Raw genomic sequence first — 14,171 nt, forward strand, 5'->3', positions numbered from 1 at the left:
CCTGCGCAGGGAGTTGGTGCTACTGGGAGACCTGGAGACACCAGGCTGATTTCCCAGTTTTGGGATAAAAAAGTAGGAGTTTGTGCACTGAATTTGATTTATTTTGCATCCTAAAGTGGTTTTAAATCCCAGCTAAGCCTGGCTTGTGGCTCCCTTGCCCTTTCCCGTGGCTGATTCTGTACAGGGTGAGCTGATGAACTGAACATCCCCGGCTGTGCCTTAAACCAGGATTTGCCTTTCCCGCTCCTGCTGGGTGTTTGGCTCTCAGTTCCTCTCATCCCAGAGCTCTGCGATTGCTCCTGGGAAGGGCTTTGCTGGAGTGCAGGAGCCGTGAGCTGTCACCTGCCCTGGGCAGTGAAACCCTTCCCCAGTGGTGGCGGATGCTGATTTATGGGAAGGACTTGGCTGGAATTTTCCAGGAGCTGCTGGGGTTCTGCTGCTGTGTTTGTGGGCACAGACGAGTTCGGTTTTGTGTCTCACAGCCCCCAGCCTTTCTGTGGCAGGATGGAACTGGGGGATTTTATGAGTTAATTTGATTCCCCGTGTTTCAGTGCCTTTTTTATCTTCCCAGCTCCTTCCTGGGTTTTTTTGGGATAGCCAAGCCAGTCTTTCCTTGTGGGATGGAGCTGTGGGGAGGGGCCAGCTGGCACCTGAGAGCTCAGCAAACTTTTTAATTCAGACTGACCTTCCTGAAACCCCTCCCAATCCAGATGTGGAGCCAGATGTGCCCAGTGGTGATGGCTGGGAGGGCTCCAGGTGCTGGATTTACCTGAGGCAGCGATTTCTGGAGCAGAATTCCATACAAAAATACTCCTCGTGTTCCTTGGGGCAGGCAGAGCTTTGGGAAGATCCTTCCTTGGTCCCTGGGGCTGGGAGGGAACAGGAATTCCATTTCTCTTTGGTGCCCAATTAACACAATGAGCACTTTATTTAATGAAGTCATTTTTTATCCTCTGAAGGATATTTATTGATTTTAGGGACATCACAGGGTGCTGGTGTTGTCTGGTAATTTCCAGTTCCAGGAATTCCGGGAGAGGATTCCAATCTCCTGGCACTGTGCTGGTGGATGTGATGGGTGAGGAGGGATGTGCACATCCAGCCACGTTTCCATGGATTTTAGGTGATCAATTTGGAGAAATTTCCATCCTTTCAGGCACCTTTTTTGCTGTTCTGGTTGGAGAAACTTCTCTAGGTTTGTGTTTCCGTCCCTTCCCTATCCACAGTGCTGCTCTTCCCGTTCTTCCCGTCCCTCCTGCTCCCAGGGCTCCGTTCCTTCTCCATCTCTTGCACTGAGGGAAGGAATCCTGTGGCTTCTCCCGGTGTCTTCCCATCAATTCCAGCCCTTCCTCCTCCTCCTCCTCCTGATATTCCCACCTGCAGAACCAGGGCAGGCTCTGGGGGAGCTGAGGATTGGCTGCTCCTGCCCTGCCTGAATTCGGGAATGGGGGCAGCGAGTGGGACCAGCCTGGAATGAGGGGTCACTAAAATTCCCTGGAAATAATGGGGGGAAGTTGGTTCTTCATCCTGTGGGAGACAGAGCTGGGGAGCAACTCGTGCATGATTTTCCTGGAATCATGGAATGGTTTGGAATGGAATGGAATGGAATGGAAGGGACCTTAAAGTTCATCTCATCCCACCTCATCCATGGGCAGGGACACCTCCCACCATCCCAGCTGGATCCAAGCCCCAGTGTCCAGCCTGGCCTTGGGCACTGCCAGGGATCCAGGGGCAGCCCCAGCTGCTCTGGCAATTCCAGCCCAGCCCCTCCCCACCCTCCCAGCCAGCAATTCCTTCCCAACATCCCAGCCCAAGCTCCCCTTTCCCACTGGGAAGCCATTCCCTGCCTCCTGGCCCTCCAGCCCTTGGCCCCAGTCCCTCTGCAGCTCTCCTGGAGCCCCTTGTCTTCAATTTGCCTGTGGATAATACAGGGAATTTTGCATCTTCCAGCTTCTCCAAATCCCCGCTTCCTGCTGTTCTATGGGAGCGATGTGCAGGCTTCAGGAGGGTTTTCCCTCACCCTTTGTGGGAGCAGAGTTATCTCCAGGTTGGACTCAGTGTGGATTAGGAGGGAGCTCCATGTGCCACTTGCCCTTGGGAAATCCCAGGAGCGATCCTGGGACTGGAGCAAGGTGCTGTGTCCATCCTGCAGCTCCGTGGGGGGGAAGGAGGAGCAGCTGCAGCTTCGGAGCTGCCGCTGTGCGGGGTCGCTCGGTGTCCCCTGGCCGCAGGGCGTCCCTCCCAGTACCACCAGTACGGTGGCTGGGGTCGCTGGGTGTTTTCCCTGGACCTGCTGGCGGGGATGTGGATGGGAGCTCTGGGAAGGAGCGGAGCTGGCAGGAGGCCTGGAGAGCCGGGGAGCCGCGATTGGCAGCTCCGTGCATTCGGTTTAAATTAGGATCATATAAATTCCTTTAAAATTGTTTGATTTCACCAGCGGGAACGGAGGAGGCCTCGCTACAATGGGAGAGGAAATGGGGTTTTTGTAACATTACAAATCTGAGGCTGCCGCTGACAAGGGCTGAACATTTCATTTTGTGATAATCAGCAGGATCTGGCCAGCAGCGCTCGGAGCCGTGGCCACGCTCCCGGGAACGGGGGAGCTCCCAGCCCCTCCTGGGATGGACTCAGTGAGGCATTCCCGGGGTCTCACAGGGGAACCTCAGCGCTCCCTGTCCCGCCCAGGAGCTCTCCCGGACTCCTTCCCTCCTGGGTTTTATCCCAATCTGAGCTTTATTACCTAAATTCCGGGGGAATTTGCCGCGTTCCAAATCTTGTTCTTAATTACCCGGCCTGGAGCGGATGAAAGGAGCTGCACACGCTTGAACTCCACGTGGACTTTGGCCCCGTGAACCTGCGTGTGTGTTTGGGTTTTGGTGGGGTTTTTTACAGGGCTCTGAGCTCGGGGCTGGCTGGGCCTGAATTACATCCCGTTAACACATGCTGATATCCGGGCCGGCCTCGTTATCTCGCTCCGCGGCCGGAATGTGCCGGGCATGCGGAGGATGGGGATGGTGCTGCTGCGAGCCGGGGGCCGAAAGCAGCCCAGGCAAGAGGCAGTCGGGGATGCGGTGCTGGGGACAGCCAGAAGAGTCAGCTCTGCCTTTCCGGAGGGGCAGGAAAAGCAGGAGTTTATTTATGGGAATCACCGGGATGCTGCAGTGGCAGAGCTGGGCTTGGGTAGGTGGGGATCTGGGTTGGGACAGGTTGATCCAGGATGGACTGGGACAAGTTGATCCCAGTGGGAGTTGGGACAGGTTGATCAAGGAGGAATTTTTTGATAGGTTGATCCAGCGGGAGTTGGGACAGGTTGATCCAGGAGGAATTGGGGCAGGTTGATCCAGGATGAATTTTTGGATAGGTTGATCCAATGGGAGTTGTAATAGGTTGGTCCAGTAGGAACTGGGACAGGTTGATCCAGGATGAAATGGGACAGGTTGATCCAGTGGGAGTTTGGACAGGTTGATCCAGGAGGAATTGGGACAGGCTGATCCAGGATGAAATGGGACAGGTTGATCCAGTAGGAATTGGGACAAGCTGATCCGGGATGAAATGGGGCAGGTTGATCCAGTGGGAGTTTGGACAGGTTGATCCAGGAGGAATTTTTGGATAGGTTGATCCAGTGGGAGTTTGGACAGGTTGATCCAGGAGGAATTTTTGGACAGGCTGATCCAGTAGGAGGTGGGACTGGCTGATCCAGGAGGAATTGGAACAGGTTGATCCAGCAGTGGGAGTCGGAACAGCTGGAATTCCAGCTGTGCTGGTGGAAGGGGATGTTTCATCCTCGTGCCACCAGGTGAGGTTGGGTCAGGGCATTTTCCCTCCTTGGCAGCCTGGAGATGGGAATGGATTGGGAAGGGCTTTAAAGATGATCCCATCCCACCCCATGCCATGGGCAGGGACAGCTCCCACTGTCCCAGGCTGCTCCAAGCCCCAGTGTCCAGCCTGGCCTTGGGCACTGCCAGGGATCCAGGGGCAGCCCCAGCTGCTCTGGCCAACAGAAGCGGATGTGAACATGGAGGCGCTGCTCGGATTTTGGTGGGAATGCCGTGCTGGCCGTCACCTGGGGGGGATGGGGCTCCTCAGGGCATGGATAGACTCCATGGAACAAGAGCTGTGTGTGAAATCCGGGATGCAGATCCAGGTTTGGATCTCTTCCCTCGCCTCCCACCCCATCCCTGCAGCTCAGAGATCAGGGAGAGCCACTGAAGGATCATCCCAAGGATTTTAGGGATGTCTGGATTTCGATTGAATTCAGACCCCGAGTTCCCTGGGTTTATGGGGGGATGGAAGTTCCCTTGGGTGTTTGCTCGGTGCTCCTGGTGACTCTTCCAAATGGAACTGGGTTTGACGTGGATCTTTCCCAGGAGTCCTGGGAGTGGCTCCGTGTGGAGTCCTGAGCATCTGTCGGTTGTTTTTCAATTCCAAACCCGCCTTTAATCCATTGGTTTGGTAATGAAATGTGCCACCGTGGCATTTTCTTCACGATTAAATGAAAATTGGTGTTTTATAAAAATCTGCCTCGTGCCCAAGCTGCCCTTCCTGCTGCTCTGCCACAAATCCATGGAAAAAACGGGGTGAACTCCAGCTCCCGGAGCCTTCTTCCTTGGCAAACTGCACTTTTGAGGTTGGGTGCCAGGATGGGATTTCACAGCAGCGGCTCCTGTCCTGCCCAGCAGTGCTGGCTCTGGGCCGCTCCATCTGCTCCATCCTGGTGAGCTCTTCTGGGATTTCCCCACAGGGATGCTGGCACTGGTGGGATTACACAGGTGTGATGGAGAGCTGGGGCTCTGGGATTCCCGGGATTCCTGTGGAGCACAGCGGGGCAACGTGGGGCAGCTCCGGGCTGCTGGGTGAGCTCAGGAGCACCTGAGGGGTGCAGGGGTGGGGTGGGAGGGTGCAGAATCCAGGGGGAGGGAGTGGGGGATGAGGAGGGAATGAGGGATGGGAAGGGGATGAGGGATGGGAAGGGCAGCAGAGCCCTCAGGATCTGGAGGTTGCCCAGGACAAAGCCCTTGGCCAGGAGCTGCTGCTCCAATGCTGTCCCGACGCTCCAGGCCAGCCTGATTCCCGGCCCCCAGTGGGAACATCTCCCACACTGGGCAGGGATCCCACCCCTGGAGCCCTGAGCCAGCTGCAGCAGCTGCTGCACATCCTGGAGCATCCCCTCGGAGGTGGCTGTGCCCGGGCTGTGGAGCGTGAGGGACTCGGAGCGCTTTCCTGGGAATGCTGGGGATCGGTGGGACGTGGCACGCGGAGATTCCATTGGGAAATCCTGGCCCTCCCTGGGTTCTGTTTGAACACAACCCCATTTCCCTGCCTGCTTCCAGAGCCACAGGAGCCAGCGCTTCCCGACATTCTGGGTGACACAGGGACACTTCCCGCTCTCCACACACTGCCCCGTGGCCTTTTGACGGCCCAGAAAAGCGTTCCAAAAACGCACTTTGGCTCGTGTTCCCGATTATCCTCATCCCTGGCATTTCTGGGCTCTGGGTAGCCCTGGGCAGCACAGCTGGAATTGTTGTTTGGGGTCCGCTGGATCCTGGTGCCTTTCCCGGGACGTCGCCACTCCGGCAGCATTCCCTGCTCTCCAGAGGTCACGGAGCCCTGGCTGGGATTTGTGTCCCTGCCACGTGGGCTGGCTGTGCCCGTGCCAAGGCTGGGCTCAGCCAGAGCCTCTGGAAGCTCCTGCTCCACGGGGGCCGGGATTTATCCTGCCCTGGGACTTCCAGAGGCACCCTCGGAGCTGAACTTCCTGCTGGTTCCCATTCCGGGGGTTTGCCTTAACAAGCCAAAATCAGGCTGGTTATTAAAAGAAGGGAATTTTCCCGGCTTGGATGCAGCAGGAGAGCCTTTGGAGAGGTCGCTCCGGCGGCTGGGAGGATTTCCACAGCGGGCTGGGGATAATGGGATGGGGGGTTCTGCTCCTGGGCAGGTTTGGGGAGCGGGAATTTGATTCTCCAGTCAAATTTAAGAACGAGACCTTCTTAATCTTCGCTCCTGCTGCTTGTCTGCTTGGGATATTAAAGTCTTAGGAGAGGAAATGCATCCTTGGGGCTGGAGGGATGGGCAGGGAGATGGGCAGCCACGGGCTGGGCTCGCAGGATTTTGGGAAGAGGCTCCCACAAGCCGTGGGATGCCGTGTCCTACTGGAGAAACGATGGATAGGAGAGGTGTCACTGAGAGGGCTCTGGTTTAAATATTCTCATCTTACTTAAAGATTGGTTTAGATAGTCTCAGGATTTAGGAATGTTTACAGCCATCCCCTTCCTCCCTGCCGAGGAGGAGCTGGATGGGCAGCGGGAATTCCGCTGGGCACTGCCCTCAGCATCCTTTGTTGAACCTCTCGGAGAACCCACTCGAGGGAGACGGTAAAAGGAGTTTTTGTTTAGCGCCGGATGGAAACCTCAGACGGCTCTGGAAGACCCTGCTATTTTTTCATTAAGCCTTGGCCCCAGAATCTGTTATTTTAAGAGTGTTGAGCAGCCCTCTCTGGGCAGGGATTCATCGCTTGCCACTCGTGTTTGATCTGGAAGCTTTCTGAGACAAAGCCTCCCCGAGTGTCTGCCCCGAGCCGGAGCCACCGCTCCCGTCACCGAGTCCCGGATCCATCCAGGCCCGGAAAAGCCTCCAAGATCATCAAGTCCAGCCTTTGAAGCTGGGAACCTCCAGGGTTTTCTTTGTTCGCTGGGGCTCTGGAGATGAGGTGTGAGAAATCCCGGAGCCAGGAGGTGGCTTTTTGTGGGGTCTGTCACCATCTTCCATCCCCTGCCCGGCACCTGGGGACCCCGAGCGGCACCAGCGATGTCTTGGGATGGGATGAGAACTACGGGAAAAGAGAGTAGGAGGAGATGGGAATGATCTGAGAACTGGGAAGGGTTTTTGAAGTGGCTCATGAGTGAAATGTCAGGCCAGGAGCTTGAGGTTAAATGTGATCCCTCGGCGCCGTGGGAGCCGGGCAGGGCTGGGATGGATGGGGCAGCCCTTGATGGGAAAAGCAGCCGGAGCCACCGGGAACGTTGTAGGGCCAGGACACATCTGGGGAGGTGCTGAGGGCTTTGTGCAGATCTCAGCAGGTTCTGTTCCCCTACCCTTCCTTGTGCTTTCCCCCTTCTCCCTCCCACATCACAGACCTGGAGTGCAAATGTGCTTATTGTCATAAAAGAGCTTTTTATTCCCCGTTTCCTGGCGTTCTGGGGAGGTTTCGCTGTTTATTTAAGAGGAATTCTGTGCCTTTAAGTCTGCATTGAAAATTTATACTCCATAGGAACTTTATTAATAAATGGGGATCCCTCTCAGTTCCTTTTATGACCTCAGAAATGAAACTGCTAAATCATGGCCTTTTTTATTTCAGCATCTGGGTGAGTAACGGCCGCGGGGCCTGGGGGGTCCCAGCAGCGGATCCGCGTTCTCTGGGCACGGCTGCACCAGAAAATCCAAAGTTTAACCACAGGGCAGTCAAATTCTGGCCCAGCTTTTTGTGTGGCTGCCTTTTAGACCTTTTAACAGTCCTGAAATCCAGAGGTGTTGGAAATCCTTTCTCTTCCAATCATGGGCTGGATTGGGTTGAGAAGGGGCCTTCATCCAGTTCCGACCTCTCGGCTCCTTCCACATCCCAGGGTGCTCCAAACCAAATCCAGCCTGGCCATGGACATCTTCCAACCACTGTGATATAATTAATAATAATTAATAATAATAATAATAATTAATAAGGCAAAGGGAAAGTGCCAGGTTGAGGCAGGAGCTCTCCTTGCTCCTTCCGTTGAGCCCTCAGGAGTTGCTGTTGTGTTTATGGGATTTCAGCTGGGAAAGAGGGGCCGTTCAACTCCTTTCACCCAGCCTGGACTGTGATTTTTGGGTTGGGCACTGTGATTTTTCCTGCTCCAGCTTCTCCTGGTTTTCATTGCGGGGCTGGGAAGTGGCTCCCAGGACGGCTGTGCCAGGAGCACCAGGATGCCGAGGAGGTGCCAGCTCTGGAGCTGAGGCAGCTCGGGCAGAGCCCAGATAAACTCAGTTTTGTGCCTGGTTTGGTGTGGAGGAGCACAGGGCTCTGGGCAGCACGGCCCTGTCAGGAGAGGGGATGGAATCACCGCAGAAATCCCTGGGAATGGCTCCCATTGGGATGCTGCTGCCCAGGATGATGAATTCCTCAGCTCATCGCAATGTAGCTGCTAATTAACCTTTAAATGGACTGGCTTTTCCCGGATTTCTCCTCTTAAAAATTCTATGGGTGGTTTTGGTAACGCAGAGTGGTTTCATCTCTCCGTGCTCTCCAGCTGGGCGCTGCTCCTGCCCTGGCACTCTGGAGATGTGGAGGAGAAGCTGAGGAGGTTTTGGGAGCATTCCTGGTGTCCCACAGCCGTGGAGCCATGGGATGGTTTGAGAGGGAAGGGGACATAAATCCCATCCCATTCCCATGCCAAGGACTCCTTCCCTGTCCCGGCATGCTCAGAGCCAGCTCAGAGTCTCCAGGTCCTCACCTGGAGCTGCCAAATCCTTGGCAGCTGTGGCAAAACCCTGGTGCTGTGCCAAGGTCACACCCGGGGACACAAACTCCGTGTGCCACCCCCACCTCACACAGCCCCTGGGCTCGGATTTGGGCTTTTTGTCCAGGTGAGCAAAACTTGATCCTTCCTGCAGATGACGGACGTGAAACCTCGTGCAGCAGGGACCAAAATCCCCTTTTGGGAACGCTGCTGCCGTGGAATTCCCAGGGAGCTTCGTCCAGCGCTCGGTGCTGCTGGGCTGTGAGCGATGCCCGTGGAAGGGAGCGGCTCCGATCCCGGGGGAATTCACTCTGGGGCTGCTGTCGAGGTGGAGGTGGGTTAATGCCGGGGGCTGGGCTTGTTCCAGTTCTCCAGGAATGGTGGTTCAGTTCTCAGGGAACGGGGCCGAGCTGCCTGCCCTTCCCGTGACACTGCGGGACAAATTGCAACCGGGTGCTGCAGCAGCCACCCAGGGGATCCCGCAGCAGCCCAAACTTCCCTCCTCTCCGAGGTTTTCTACAAAACCCCCGAGTTCTGCTGACAGGCTCAGGTCATTTCAGCCTCTCCACATCTTCTTCTAATTCCCATCTATGGCAAATTCAGAACAGCTTTCATTCTGGGGGAAAAACGTCCTTCAGTTCCTCCAGGCCGGCTCGGCTTTGCTTCCCTTTCCCGGCTCCTTGGAGCGGGACAGGTTCCTGTGGGGACAGGGGAGGGATGGCTGGGACGCCCCAGTGGTGTCCATTTGGGGTCTCCACCTGCTGCCATCTGAGTGGGGCTCAGCACTTTTGGTTCATCACTTCTTGGTTCATCAGGGAAGCTGATGAAGGCTCTGTTCCAGTGTTCCCAGGCTGGATTTCTGGGAGAAATCAGGATTTCTCTCTGGAACCGAGGGGGTGTTCTATGCTGGGGATGGATGGGTTTGTCCTCTGTGCTGGGTCATCGAAGGGTGAAGGTGGAAGTGTCACCTGTGGCTGCTCTGGGCTCCAGAGGTTGGATCCCAGATCCAGTAGAACTCCAGAGAAAAAATGGGATTCCTGATTGTTGCGCTGTCACTGGTAATTCCTTTGGTTCTGTTGTTGCTGTGTTATTTTAGAGTGGAAAACAGAGGTTGAATTCTCCTGGTACTGCAGGGGATGAAAACTGGAGATGCAACAGCAGCTCTGCTCTGTGGAATCATGGAATGGGATGGGTGGGAAGGGAATTCAAAGCCCATCCCCTTCCCGTCCTGCCATGGGCAGGGACAACTCCCACTGTCCCAGGCTGCTCCCAGCCCCAGTGTCCAGCCTGGCCTTGGGCATTCCCAGGGATCCAGGGGCAGCCCCAGCTGCTCTGGCAATTCCAGCCCAGCCCCTGCCCACCCTCCCAGCCAGCAATTCCTTCCCAACATCCCAGCCCAAGCTCCCCTTTCCCGCTGGGAAGCCATTCCCTGCCTCCTGTCCCTCCAGGCCTTGTCTGAAGTGCTGCTGGAGAGAGCCCAGAGGAGGCCCCGGAGCTGCTCCAGGGCTGGAGCCCCTCTGCTCTGGATCAGGCTGGGAGAGCTGGGAATGTTCCCCTGGAGAAGGGAAGGCTCCAGGGAGAGCTGCGAGCCCCTTGCAGGGCCTAAAGGGGCTCCAGGAGAGCTGCAGAGGGACTGGGGACAGCACTTCTGAGGCCACCATGTCCCCATGTCCCCAAGTGCCACATCCACAGGGATTTAAATCCCCCGGGGATGGGCACTCCACCACTTCCTTTGCAGGATTGGGAAGGAAGTGTAGGTCCGGATTCCTGTTGTTCCCTGTAGTTTCTGTAGTTCCCATTCCTGTTGTTCCAAACACCTTCCACAGATGAGTCCTGGGTACTTCTGGGCATCTCAAGGAAAAAACTCAGGAATTAGGGGAAAAACCACTCAAAAAGGACATGGATGGCTGGGAGCAACCTGTTGGCGATGATCCTGCTGGGCTGGAGGAATTTTCCCTGGCATTCCAAGTCTGTGCTGCAGCAGGAGCAGAGGGCAGGGGGCCTTCCCGTGCCTCAGGCAGATTTGGGAAGAGTTTAAGAAGCATTTGTAGGGAAAAAGCTAAAGCAGGATGCTGGGAAAAGGAAGAGGGAAATGAGGCTGGCTCGGGGTGCTGTGTGTGGTGCTGGCGTGGCTGGGGCCGGGGAAGGTTTGGGGCAGAAACTGCTCCTGTGTGTAAGGAAGGAGGAGCAGGAGGTGCCTGGAGGTGTCGGTGCTTCCAGCTTCTCCCTGGATCCAGGAGGTGAGGAAGCTGTGCTTCCCTGTGCAGGTAAAACTCCATCTCCAGCTGCTTTCCCGCTGATTCCCACCCACCCCGTGCCAGCTTTCCCCTTTGTCTGCCCACTAAAAACAAACAGAGCTTTTCTCTTGGAGCGTCTCCTGCTCCAGGGTTTTGTTTTCCCATGTTTTCAGCTTCCCAGAGCAGTGGTGAAGCCGTTGGGAAGCCGTTCCCCCTTGGCACCGGGTGTCAGAGCTTCCCAGCGGGGATGGAAACGCTTCCCAGGCAGAGCAGCGCTGAGTGTTTGGGGTTTCCTGGGATTGTCACATTCCCAGCGCCTTGTCCTCGGGATGCTGCTGGGAACTGAGCTCTGGATGCCTCAATTGTGGCTTTTTCCTTCAGGAGAACCTCTCCAAAGGCTGTGGAAAGTCCTGGGTTAAGTAGAGGAAGGACAGTTCTGGAGAAGAGCAGTTTCCAGCCCTGCGCTGCTTTGGGGATGTCGGAGCCGGGCTGTGGGAGCACCCACGGATGTGGCACAGGACCTGGAAGCTTAGGTGGGATTTGGGAAGGAATTGCTGGCTGGGAGGGTGGGGAGGGGCTGGGCTGGAATTGCCAGAGCAGCTGGGGCTGCCCCTGGATCCCTGGCAGTGCCCAAGGCCAGGCTGGACACTGGGGCTTGGATCCAGCTGGGATAGTGGGAGGTGTCCCTGTCTATGGCAGGGGTGGCACTGGATGATCCTGAAGATCCGTTCCCACCCAACCCATTCCATGATTCCATGATATTTCTTGCTCTGATAGCTTGTCCCTCCTGTTGATTTGCCCACTGGACCAACGCCCCCTTCTCCCTTGGCCAGTGTATCCATGAAGATTCACATCTCCTGGATTCTTCCTCTTTCCAGTCCCTTTTTCCCCCTGTTTCCAACACAATCCAGATGAGTTTTTTCCTCCCCCTTTTTCCTGCTGTTCCTCTTTGCAGCCTCTCTTGTTCCTTTCTGTCCACGTTTCATTAGAACTTGGAAAATCCATCTCTGCCTCATCCTCCTCACTAGGAATGGGTGATGGGGAGGTGACAGCATGGGAAAAAGCTGGATGGAGTTTGCACCTCTGTGCTTTGGTTCGTTGGGTTCTGACTGCAGAAACCTGCCCCGACCGTGCTCCTCTCCTGAGTGGTTTCTCTCCAGGTGTTTGTGGCTGGCTCCAGGGCAGAAGGTGGCCAGGCCACCCCTCTGCGCACCCGGGGCTGACTGAATTCGTCATTGCTGTGTCCCTGTTTCTCCCCTTCCCCCTCACAGCGCAGAGCAGGAACACAACAACGAAATCCTTACGGAGTTTAGGCCCGGCCTAGATGGGAACAGCCGGGCCGAGGGCTCTCCTGGTCCTGCAGGCCGGGCAGTCCCGTGGTGTCCCCTCCCTGCCCGTCCCGGGCTCTCCGTGATTCCAGAGGTGCCACAGGAATGCTGTGGACGGGCTCTGGAGCACGTTGGGGTTTGCAGGGGCACCCACGGGTGGCTCAGGGCTGCTCCTGGGGCGCGTTCCTGCGTGAAAGCCCCGACCCTGCAGTGCCTCGTGGTCCCGAGGGCAGATCCCCATCTCCAGGTGCTCCGGGGGAGCTGTGAGGCCGCTGCCTTTGCTCTGTGTGAGGTGTTGGGTGTCTGGGACATGGGGCCTGTTTGATACTGAACGTTTACATCTGCGAGCACCTTGGTGAGAGGAATCCGGGAATCCTGGAATGCTTTGGGTTGGAAGGGGCCTTCAGGACCATCTGATTCCGTGTTCAGCGACACCTCCCACTATCCCAGGGTGCTCCAGCCTGGCCTTGGACACTGCCAGGGATCCAGGGGCAGCCCCAGCTGCTCTGGGAGTTCCATTCCGGGGCCTCGGCTGCCTCCGAGTGAAGAATTCCCTCAGTGTCCTCCCCTGCTGCCACTGCTCCCCATCAGCCTCTCCAGGGCCTTCCCAGAAATCCCTCGGCAGAGGAAAAGCCAGAGATGCTCTTTGTGACTTGGAGCGTTTTCCTCTGGACTCGCTGGCGAGTGACACAAGTGGAGCGTGGAACTATTAACGAGCAGATTTGCAGGGAAAGGGAATTCGTGTCCTGTGGATCAAAGGAATTTGCTGGGTATTAATTCCACTTATTTACAAGTTCAGATGCTTTGTAAACGCCTCCTCGTCGGGCTGTTCCTGTTAACAGCGACTGGGGCTGGTTTTAATAACCTTTCATTTGGAACAAAGCTGGCAGAAACGCTCTCTGCTTTCCTTCAGGCTTGGTGGCATTGCCTTCAAGCTTCCCTGGCCTCAGAGGCTGCATTTTAACCCCTTGGTAGCAGCGGGATCTGCTCCAGACACGGAATATCTGGAAGCACTTGGCACAGCCTGCGGGGAATCTGGTTTAGTTCTCGGAGCCCAGCATCTGACATGCAATTAAAGGGCTGTGAGCTTTGCTAACTCTTATAAATTTCTTTCGCAAGTGTGGCTGTTAAAGTGGGCTTTTATCAGCCACCTGTGCGTGCTGGGCTGCTTTAAAGAGGGGCATTGGCCCCGTAAATCGGGGCTTTTCAAATGTCCCGTTTCAGGGGTTATTGAAGTGTCTTTACGGTGCGGGGCTGTTGGTGCAGCTGCAGCTTGGAGAGTTTGTGTTTGCAGCTACTGCAGAGCTCGTTTGGGAACGGAGCTCGTGTGGGGGCCGCGGATGCACACGTGGGATGTTCCTAGGGGAGAATTTGCTGGAAAAATTGGGCAGGGTAAGAAGCTGTTCCCTGAGCTGCAGAAACTGGACACAAACCTGGAAGGCTGGAGCAGCCTTAACCCTCCCTCTGGTCTGTTTGCAGTCCAGAGGAGGCCCCGGAGCTGCTCCAGGCCTGGAGCCCCTCTGCTCTGGATCAGGCTGGGAGAGCTGAGAATGTTGCCCTGGAGAAGGGAAGGAGCCAGGGAGAGCTGCGAGCCCCTTGCAGGGCCTAAAGGGGCTCCAGGAGAGCTGCAGAGGGACTGGGGCCAAGGGCTGGAGGGCCAGGAGGCAGGGAATGGCTTCCCAGTGGGAAAGGGGAGCTTGGGCTGGGATGTTGGGAAGGAATTGCTGGCTGGGAGGGTGGGGAGGGGCTGGGCTGGAATTGCCAGAGCAGCTGGGGCTGCCCCTGGATCCCTGGGAATGTCCAAGGCCAGGCTGGACACTGGGGCTTGGAGCAGCCTGGGACAGTGGGAGATGTTCTTGCCCATGGCAGGGGTGGGATGGGATGGGATTTTAGATCCCTTCCCACCCAATACCTTCTGGATTCCATAAAACCCAACGTCCCTGATGCTGCTCAGCCCCGTTTGTTGTGCTGGAAGTGCAGCTGGGAGGACCCTCAGAGAACACGAGAACATTTGGTTTGTAGGGCACAGCCAGGGGAGCTCTCTCAGTTCAACGTCCTGCTCAAGGTCAGACTTTTAGGTCAGGCTTTTCTCAGGGTTTTATCGTGGAACCCTCCATGGATGA

At 56.3% G+C, this 14,171-nt stretch overlaps 1 protein-coding gene across 9 annotated transcripts in view; it reads left to right on the forward strand.

Annotated features, from left to right (window-relative positions):
- EXOC6B (exocyst complex component 6B) overlaps window positions 1-14,171 on the forward strand; it is a 272,126-nt gene that overhangs the window by 48,053 nt on the left and 209,902 nt on the right. The gene's annotated exons all lie outside the window — the stretch shown is intronic.

The sequence above is a fragment of the Corvus moneduloides genome, chromosome 5, assembly GCF_009650955.1.
Source record: "Corvus moneduloides isolate bCorMon1 chromosome 5, bCorMon1.pri, whole genome shotgun sequence".
Lineage (NCBI taxonomy): Eukaryota > Metazoa > Chordata > Aves > Passeriformes > Corvidae > Corvus > Corvus moneduloides.